General features: G+C 39.7%; 1 pseudogene; it reads left to right on the forward strand.

The window, feature by feature from the left end:
* The first annotated feature begins 303 nt into the window (after positions 1-303).
* Positions 304-6,869, forward strand: LOC149104651 (uncharacterized; annotated as a pseudogene).
* Positions 6,870-11,002: the final 4,133 nt, after the last annotated feature.

An 11,002-nucleotide genomic window follows, 5' to 3' on the forward strand; every position in this document is an offset into this window, starting at 1 on the left:
AGGAAGACCAGGGCTGCCTCAATTGCAGCACCATCCTCCTTCGTCTGCGTTATTTGCAACAGAGACTGCCACTCCAGAGTGGGACTCTATAGCCACTCGAGACGATGCTCCGCATCGACATAGCGCTACACCATCGTCTCCAGAGACGAACGGCTGCCGACGACGACGTTCGTTTCATTGTTTCCTTGTATTTGATGTATTGTTGTAAGTTAATATAATATTAGTATTAGAATTTTAGGTTTAGGATCTTAGACATTTTATTGGAATTATTGTACCTGATGATTTTTTTACGGTGTATCAATAATGATTATTAAAGATCAAAAGAGAAAGAAAGATGACAATTTTAAGATAGGCGTCATCTATTCACTTCCTAGAGCGAAAGAAGTATTTCCAAACACTTCACCCGCAGCGACGACAGGCGTTCAGCGAAATGAAAATGGCGATCAAGAGAAAGCAGCCTCTTCTGTTCAAACTAAAAAGAGTAATTCAGAAATTGTTAGAGAGATAGAAGAAAAACTCCGGTTCTGTCCCCAAGAGATAGATATGGATAAAATTTTGGACGACTTTCCCCTATGCACGTAGAATTCTACTGTGAAGTATGTTAGAAACTCTTAAAAACATTCAAGATTCCCCTGACTACATGGTGATGAAACCGTTTGACCGTGGTGAGAATTTTTTTTTTTTATTGAAGGATATATACCTCCACAATGTTTTAGTCGAGCATCACAAGGGAAGCAAGACCTTTTGCTTCAGAGGCCTTTGCTATCGACGTCTGCGGAAAAATGAATCCCCGCGTAACATTGGGTTAGCAATTTCCACTAAACAACACTATATGTCCCTGCATCATCTTGCACCTGTGTACCTGGATCTCTAGGGTTTTTATAATCATGCTGTGGGCCTAATGTATCTTGTTTCTCATTACTACATGACAAAAACGAAATCTATTCCTGACTAGTAGAATTCTACTAGTATACTAATGCAAATGCTGCAATCTGATTGGTTGAGCTACTCGTATACTATGGCCATTAGAGTGCGGTGGCTGTCGGTCGTCCACGAAATGCGACGTTTTTGTCGTTTTTCCGAATTTTTGGCAGAAAGTTTAGATGTAAATGGATCATTAAATTCCTGAGAAGACTAAAAGAAGGATAATAAGAGTTTCTTGACCTTAAAATCATGAAATTATTGATTTAACGGGTGCGCGCCCGTAGACACCTGCAAATTTACCAAGGACATTTCAATACCTGCGATTTTGTTATAGTGTGAAGTTCAATAATGCGTACAAAAATAATTGGAAACCGTTATTTGCGTTAACTTCAGTTAGAATTCTACTAAAACAATTAGATTAGTCGCTCTCGATTTCTATGAGGCGATAGTTGATTCGGCCTTCGGCCTCATCAACTATCACCTCTTTCGAGCTCATAATCTAATTATTAATTATTTGGTTTGCACCTTCCTTCCCCAGCAGTGGCACAAGCCTAGAGGAAGAAGCATCTCATCAGAACCATTGATGAACATGGTTTTTAAGAAACCCAAATTAGCACTTCAGTACAAACGTCACCTGGCATTTCTTGTTCATTGTATCGTGCAATTAAGACAGCCCCAAAGGTTGAAAGTTTCAAAGCCCATTTGCAAAAGTTGAGCAAGAATTGTGGGCGCAGTTCGTACATGAATGCTGAGGGTGAAAAAGTACCCACCAGGGTTAGGCCTGCACCCTTGGGAGGATATTTCAGCTATCAAATGGCACCCACTGAAGGAAACTTCAAAGTTGCATGCAATGTTGACTTTTCCAAGCAACGTAACAGTGACAGTGTTCCCATAACAATTTATCCATCTTTACCAGTATCTTATTTTTCCCGCTGTTTATTGTCACATAGTGCCCTTCAGAACATCAGTAATTTTATGCTTCCTTGAAAATAAGTGAACAGGAGGATGCTGTTACACTCGGTATGAAACACAAACACAACGCAACAATAGCCGATGGTGGAGTGAAAGCAGATCCAGATCGACAGCTTCAACATTTGGAGACATTTTAAATCGAAAATCTATCAGTAATTCTTTTCTTAAGGGGCTTGTTAGGGACATGAATACCTCTGGAAACCTAAGAAATTTGCCAGAGCCCTTGTTAAACGGTATTGAACATGAATGTAAAGCCCACCTGATGAGACAAAGGACACCCAATAGGAAATTGCTGAAATTAAATGCCCCTGCAAACACCGAAATATCATACCCAAGACAGCATGTGCTGGTGATAGTCAATTTAATCTGCAGCTGAATGATGGCTTCCCAGTTTTAAAGACAAACCACAAATTCTATTATCAGGTTTAAGGGCAAATGGGAATAACAGAGGCAAGGTGGTGCGACTTTGTTACCTACACATTTCAAGGGATGGTCATTAAACGTATTTACTATAATGCAGACTTTGTTACCACTATGTTGGTAAAATTAGAACAGTTTTTCTTTAAGCACTTTGCTAAATATTTCAAGGCACTACCAGTGCCAGCTGAAGTGTGTGCTGTCCCAACAACTGGCACAATCACTGTTATGGCAACATTAGCAAGCGGTATCAGTGGATGACAAATTATTTCTACTTACTAAAGTAAAGTTTTGAAAGGACACCTCCCTGATATTTAGAGATACAAACCACCTACTAATTATTACGAACAGTCCACATTTGAGTCAGACTACCAGCTAAAAACAGTGGAATAGCTTGATCAAAAATGTAGAAGTTTTTCACTTTGTTTATGGCACTTTCTACGTGAATTCGCTCTGATGCTATTTCTTGAGTGGTAATGACTTTTAAAAGGGTCTGTTGACTTCGCAAACCAAGAAACGGGGGATGTTTAGGCCGCCAACACCAATAGGTTCAAAGAGGTCTTTACATATTTTATGGCTCTTGTACTGTGCAAAAGTAAAGAGGATGGGCTCTAACACTTGATCTCTGTTCCATCAATAATGACCCTTGTTTTGGGGTATTTGTCCTTGAATGACTGGGGCATTGCCTTGTCTATTTTCTGTCTGTCCGACCAAATGTTGAGGTAGCCCAATTTTAAGTACGAAAAATTGACCCAGGAAATGCAGATCCTGTTTGCTGTGGAAACATGCGCTCTGAATCTGTGGGCCAAATCAAGTTCAAATAACGCAAGCCTCATTCTTACAGGGACCATAAAGAAGTCATCCTGGGTACTGAGTTTTCGATGCCCTGGCACCAATCCACATCACTTGATACTGAAAATTCTAAATCTTCTGTAGTGCTGTTAGCATAAACAATGTTCTCACCATTTTCACCTGGGTTTAAAACAACTTTTAGCAACCAGAAGGGTTTTAGAATTTGGAAATCGCGTGTAAAAATTGATGTCCGAATCAGAGTCTTTAAATCTTGTCATTCCAAACAGAACGGTTGAGAAGCTCGTCGACGTTCTTCAAAGGATGCTTAATTTCTATCGGTAGAGACTTTATTTGTTTTTCTAGCTTTGCAATATATATATTAATGTGCGCGCAAATCGCTAATTTCGTCCGAAGCGGAGGATCACTGTTTTCGCTCACGCTACGGAAGATTGGCATCTCAACTGCTGAAGAGGGATGTTGCGACCGCTTACGTGACGCCTTCCTTTTGGGAGATGCTGCATCATCTATTAAATATCGGCGAGCTGTCAAACTTTTACAAGAAACAGTTGGCTTAAAATGTAACGAACAGATCTTAGTTCGTTCTGGGAACATACATCTCGCCGAATTTTTATAAGCCAAGCCTAAAACGAAAATAGGATGAATGAACAACGACAGCAAGAAACGAAACGAAACGAAACAAAACAAAACAAAACAAAACAAAACAAAACAAAACAAAACAAAACAAAACAAAACAAAACAAAACAAAACAAAACAAAGCAAAGCAAAGCAAAGCAAAGCAAAGCAAAACAAAACAAAACAAAAACCAGTTAATTACTAGAAAACGAAGGCAAGTAGTCTTATTATTAAATAATATCAAAAATGTAAGAAGAGCTGGTAGCGTGGCCGAGTGATCTAAGGCGCTGGTTTTAGGCACCAGTCATTTCGATGGCGTGGGTTCGAATTCCACCGCTCCCACACCATTATCTTTTGTGAAAAGTCACTAGCCAAACCTATCTCCAAAAATCTAATAAGCCTGTAGAAATATTGTCGTAATATACACAATGATGCCTTTAAAAGCTTTAGCACTATAGAAGGAAATTTTTCTCCCTACTCATTGTCTCGTAATTATGCTGCAATACATTTTGCACCGAAAGCTACCCATTGAAACACCCCTTTAGATGAACACGTCTAGCAACGCTTTAGTTACAGGAAGCATTACATAAAGTCAAGAGAAAAAGTTCAAAAGTAAAAAAAAAAATAAAAATACGAAGTGCAATCAAGGTTCACTCTATGGGTAAACAATTATTACTGTAACGAAAACCTTGGGAAATACTCAAAGAATTTCGAGGCCGTTTAAGGCAGCGTCTCGCGCAATTTGTCTTGCGATTGGGCAACAAAATTCCCTAGCGTATAACAAATCTTTATAAGATCTTTGTATTATTTTAATAAGCACAAACCATCAAATCCTACTTTTGTATACAGGCATACCGTAAACTGCTGCTTATAAAGCCCTCCGGGTATAGGCCCATCTACCAACAAAATGACCAAAAAATACATCCGGTTATAAGCCGCCACCCCCCTCCCCCCCCACCTCCGGACATAACTCCCCTCTAGCTTTCCTTGTTTTGAATTTCTTTTTATTATGATGTTTTAAAGCTTAATTACCATTAAATGAAAAACATGTTTCCATCAACATGTACAGCTATAGCTCATTTCGAAACCTTTTTTTTTTTTAATTCCGGTAGTAGCCCCCTCGGACATAAGCCCCTCCGTTTATCAGCTCATCTAAAAGCCCTTACGAAGCTGTAGAAGCCCTGGGCTTGTAAGCGGCCAGTGGTGGATCCAGATCTTGAGCTAAGGGGGGGGGGGGGGTGGGGAGGGGGGTTGCTTGCTCTGCTGGCTTTTCTTCTCTCTGCGATTTTTTCTTTTTATACCCAAAGTAAAGAGGGGGGAGGGGGAGGCCTCCCCTAGATCAGTTTACGGTACTTAAAGATGCAATAAAATAATAAATAATGCATGATTAAATGTGTCAGAGGATAGAGCGAGAGAAAGTGTCTTGAAACTTTGAACGCGATGTTGGCAGTAAGTCTTCATGTGTTTGGTTTCTATCTTTCTCTCCTTTAAAATGGCCATGGCTATAGAAACTACATTTTAAATTGTGGTGTTTGGTTTTACACTGGGTGAACTTGTAATCTCGCTAATTAGGCAACTGAAAAGTGGACAATTATTTCCGGCTAGATAGTTTCATTATACGGGGATAATCTTGTAAAACAAGCTAACACAGCGTCTAGATTATTCAGGGCACTACTTAGTTTGGAAATATGTTTCAATAATTTCAAACAGTGGCTCTGCTGCTTAACATACCAATCTTTATTTCATGGCAGGTGTTATTTTTATAGTATTGCTAACTCGTTAAATTTTGCGGTTTAATTTAATCGCGCGAAAAGTAAATACAGGAAAACAAAGCTCTTTCTTTGTTTGATTAGTAGTGACGGGAAGAGGATATAAAATGAAAATATGACGGAAATTCAGAACTTTTCTAGAACCTTGTGTTTGCTCCCATCCAAAGACGAACAACGATATTACACCATCGTATTATTCTGTTTCAGTAACAAAAGATTCTCCTTCCTTTTAGCTTTGCAGTGGAGAGAGTCTTTGAGAAATCACTGTGTCTTGGAACTGAAATACCTTTTGCGCTGCTGTCAATAGTCATTTCTGTTCCTAATGCAATTGTGTTGACCGCGTTGTACAGAAATCCTCTTCGCTGCTTCAGGAAAACGTTCTCGGTAGTTTTGGTGTTCATGCCAGCGGTTGATCTGTATGTTGGAATCGTGGTTTGCTCCTCAGAAGCAATAACTCGATTTTTGTGCGCTTTTGGTGATAAAAAAATCACACAAGAAGGCGACATTGCTAGAATATTGGGTTACATTAGAGTTAACAGTTCTATTCTGTTGGTGCATGACGGCGATGTCAGTGGATCGCTTCGTGGCTGTTGTGTTTCCTCATTTCTATCTTCTCAAAGCAAAACCAAGGAAACTTGCTTTATGCAACACAAGCATAGTGTTTTTTTCATCGATTTTTGCCTCAATCCAACTGACTGGAATTCCAATTGATGTTTACCTTCTAATAGATATACATTTGCACACGACATTTCCTCTTGTGACGACAATTTTAGCCTACATGGGGATATTCTTCGTTTTAAGAAAACGCTCCCGAGTTGATTTTCAAAGGCAAACATCCATGCCCAGCAACCCAACACTTCTCGATAGGAGACGATTAAAAACTGCCCAAATGGAACGAAAAATTGCTACAACTTCGTTTCTCATTTTACTTTTCCTAATTATCTCAATCATCCCATATTTTGTAGCAATTCTTTTGGAAGCAAACTGTGATGTTTGCCGTGGTGAAAAGTGGTTGTTGGCGCTCAGAGAGTCACTATCAGTATTTCTTTTTCTTAATTCGGTCGTCAGTCCTTTCTTAACTGCATTTTGTATCAATGAATTGATGCATTCTGTAAAGATTGTCCTTGGTCTAAGAAAGCAGCATGGTTTACGTAGTTCTGGTACTTTTCTGCCGCCAACCTCGGTAGGCAATTTTGTTACTTTGTGAAGAATATATTAATCAAGGATTTACCGAAAAATGTCCGTCAGCTGCGTGGCCTTGGGAAAAGACTTCCATGTAAGTGTTCAGTAAGAATAATCATGAATAAAAGTGCCATATTTCGGGTGAAGTTTCCAGACGTTTCGGGCTTGGCCCTCCATCAGTGGAAAACCATGTGCAAGCTTGTATACGCCAGGGATCTGAAATTCAAATTAAAAAAGTACAGTGCGTGCGCGGGGCTTATATAAAGGAAACAGAAGTCGGAATTTAGGCCACGCGGATGACTGTTGTCGAGTTTGAAAATCAGGCGCATCTCCAGCTGCTTCCGTTGGGAGTTCACGCCGCAGAGTAGACTGCGTAGCTTGGCGTTTTTAAGTAATTCGAGCGCGCTAAGAAAGCGGTGAAGCCGCGATAACGCGCGGCGAAGCCGCAAGGAGCCTGGGAAAGAGACAACCGAGAAACCGCCTGCACGGATGACCAGCATTTTTTGTTAGTCAAGTACGCTGGCGTAGTGGCCATTGCCATTGGATCAGAAGGCTAACCAATCAATTAAAACTTTCTCCCAAGGGACAGCTTCAAGGAACAACACTGATTACAACGCAGATCTTTGGCGTGTAAACAGAAAATTATCGAGAGAGCGTTGTCGAAAGCGTTTTCGCGCCTGAATATTCTTCGCGAATATCGCGAAACACGAAATTGTTAACTGCCAAACACGAGCAAAGAACAGCCGTAAACAATTTGCCTCATGGGAGAGATGTGATGGCCGTTCTTGGCCAAAGCATGATTTTTACCGTGTTTCACTGTTTGCGCTCACCGGACAGGAATTGTTGTCTACGAGAACCAGCATCGTTGTTATTTTGCTGTTAAAGAGCATCATCGACGACCAATTTCAGAAATATTATCGCTGAACTTCACAGCGATGGAATTGTCGTCTGATGTTTTCTGTCCTTTTTGTTGCTTGAGGACTTCGATCGCCGCTTGCTTCACTTTCTGCAGGTTCGAGGAGATGAAATTATGAAGTTCAAAAGCGTTTCTTATTTTACGACTTAGGCATGGCGCAGACGATCAGATGATGTGTCTGATCTTTCTATTTGTAGACCAATTTCAGATTTCCGACGAAGTGCCAATTTGAAATCCTTCACGCTTAGAGACCTTGAAAAGGTTTTGAATGGAAATGTTTAAATTCTCCGAATTTGATCTTGAGCGGACAACAGCAAAGTCTACAATTATCCTCTCGATTCCTCCCTTGACAGGCTTTGCCCTTTGCCGCCATCGAGCAAACACCGCATCGCCATAGCATCGGAAAGCATCAGATAGTTTTGTTTTGATAGACTCTGCAGTATCGCAGTGACTTTTCCCTGCCAAGTCAGCTGGAAGTTTCTTATTTAATACGGTCTATGCTCTAATCATCCGTGTTAATACGACTCACAAGACCTGTCATCGAGTTGTCAAAAATGTAATAGGGGGCGGCAACAAAAACTGCGGGTAATCCAGGCAGGCGGTTCCTCCCGGCTTCGCCGCTTTGTGCGCTCGCGCTCAAATTGCTTAAAAGAAATTGCTTAAACCGCCAAGCTACGCAGGCTAGCCGCAGAGCAAAATTCCACGAACAAGGAAGTCGTCAATAGAATGTCGAGCTGCGTTAAAATGCTCAGCGCGGGAAAACCAGGCAGGTTTTTCTCGATGTTCCGAATGTGACAAACGACAAATGTGGACGACAAACGGCCATTAAAAACTCTAACTGCATAAAATACGAAGCTAAGTGGACCACTCTCTGCATTTGCGATGCGCAAACGGTTAAGTTTTTTTTCCTTTTGTACTTTTTGCACAAATGTTACAATGCCTGTTCTAATATTCCCAATAATGAAAGCGGCCGTGGTGCCATGTTTGTTATTTCTTTGAATTTCTGTATTTCATGTTGTAATTATTTTTTGTCCTTCTGTGTGCTGCAGCCTATAGCTAAAAGCTTTAGCGATGTAATATAATTTTCTTCAGTTTTTAGTGCTAATTGTTTGTGCGCGTTATGTTTAGTATTTACATTAGTGGTGCGTTTGTAAATTATTTTTTTGGTTTGTGCTTTAACAAGGTGATAAATAAATTTTTGTACGCCGTGTATTATTAAGAATTTATTGAATTAGCATTAGTTTCGTAAGCAAGCAGGTTAAATATTGTAAGTAATGATAGAAATCAAATTGTCCTTTAGTTTGTAGTAGTTTGTATTGTAAGTAGTTTCAGCCTATAGTTTTTCACGTTGTTACTGTAAGATAGGTGTGTGCTGGTATGTAGATTCGTTGGTATGCAGGTTACGTTATTATGCTGAGAAATTAAACTACGAATACCATCTTATAGCTTAATTAGCTACAAATACTGTGATAAAGGTACTGCAGCCACTCTGTTTTAGAGAACTCATGTAAGCCATATTGGACGTCCCGTTCAATAGCAAACTTTAGATGACAAAAAAAACACAATGAACATGAACTAAAAGACCATTTCCGAGTTACCTTCAAAACGAGTCCTGGTGCAAAATCTTTCACATGGAAATGAGTTTGATTTGCATGGAAATGAACTTGTAGGCGGAACACATTTCCATATGAATGGTTTCGCCCGAAGGCTCGTAGCTGCTCGTTTTGACACAGAGGCAGATTAAAAGGCAACTCGGAAGCGGCGTATTAGATGATTTCCTCCTCTTTCGGTGAAGAACAGGGCCGAAAACAAGGCAAGAACAAATTATTATATCATTGCCTGGAAAACACCACCTAACATAGCGACTATGACATTATGTAACAAGACATTCCTCGCAGTAATAAACGAAACAAGTAAATCCTGAGTGTTGACGTCACAACCACGAATAGCCGTTTTAATTTTTAGGAGGGTTTGTGAAGGATTTTACCTTGTAGCTGAGAATTAGTAGAAATTCACTTGCCAGTTGATGCGTATTTAACTGATTGTTGGGCTCTGAGATCTGCAAAACCTACCGATCGAAATAGGTGCAAAAAAATAAATAAAAAAAGAAAAAAAAATGGGTGAGGTCTGAAAAAAAGGAGCATATTTTGTTCTGAAGTGGGAGAGGTATTCTGGTGGATACACACCCCCAGTCCCATCAAGAGTATCCATCCCCTCACTTCTAAACGGAACATAAGTAATAGCCAAATCCCTCTTTAAGATGCGCCTGCTGGGAATCGTGGTAGTTGTATTCATCAGCTTGGACTGGATATCTGTTTTGATAAATACTGCACTACCATATCCCCTGCAGACGCTTCTCGTAGAAGGAATTGGCCATTGAGAATTTGTGTCATAAGACCGAACTTCAATGTCATACGTTTCCTCGCCTGAATTTAACCTGCATCTTACAAATAAGTTTTGATCTATCGCTGTTTCAGTTCAAATACACTATTACTGCATGACTGGACTTCAATTTTCGTCGCTGCGCCGTCACCACTTCGATTTGCCCGTGACGGATTTCTTGACAGGTTTCCATTGTTTACAGCTAAAGAAATTTGTTTCTGAAGCGATCCGTGATCTACAGTTAAAATAAAATAGTTAAGTCAGCTGTTAGCATCTTTAAGAGTGGTTTTCAGGTGAGTGTCGTGAAGAAATTAGTTTTGCATTGCAACGCTGCACAATTGGATTAAAAAAAACTCGCTCCACTTTTTCAAATTAAGAACGTAAATGACAGAAATGTTTTGAAACGCCACTGAGGTCACTGAGAAACGAAACCGTCTCTCAATATCTAGCCTTTGCATGTAATTATCTTTTTTACGTAGTTTTTTTAAATGAAATACATGCGAAATAAATTTTCTTTTTCTTTTGTATTTCTTTCGTATAGTTCGCTCTTCTTGTCTTTAACACGACAGAATAATATTCACATCTTCTAGCAACCATGTAATTTTCTTTTTATTAGACAAACTGACTGTTTGTACAAACAACCGTGAAAAAGCGAAAAATGACGTCATTAATGTCCCCACAAGCAAGGATATGGAAAATACGCCACTTTGATCTGGAATGTACTTTGAATTTTGCGAGTGGTTTATTTTCCAGTAAAACACTCGTGTTTATATAATAAATCGTAATTATAGCTAAACTGAATAACGAAGACGTCTTCTCATTCCGTATATACTACTGTAGTTTTATTTCTTTTCAAAGCTCATTCTGATCAACTTCCTCCTAGGTAATCGATTCACATTGAATGCGCTATTAGCAATAATCACCTTGCACCATTATGTTAGCCTATTATAAACAGGCGCTCGAGTAACAATAGGAAACGAGTTTGAGTTCACGCGCGTGTACTAGTCGAACGTTT

The sequence above is a fragment of the Orbicella faveolata genome, unplaced genomic scaffold, assembly GCF_042242905.1.
Source record: "Orbicella faveolata isolate gen_17 unplaced genomic scaffold, um_ofav_v1 contig_34, whole genome shotgun sequence".
NCBI classification, from domain to species: domain Eukaryota; kingdom Metazoa; phylum Cnidaria; class Anthozoa; order Scleractinia; family Merulinidae; genus Orbicella; species Orbicella faveolata.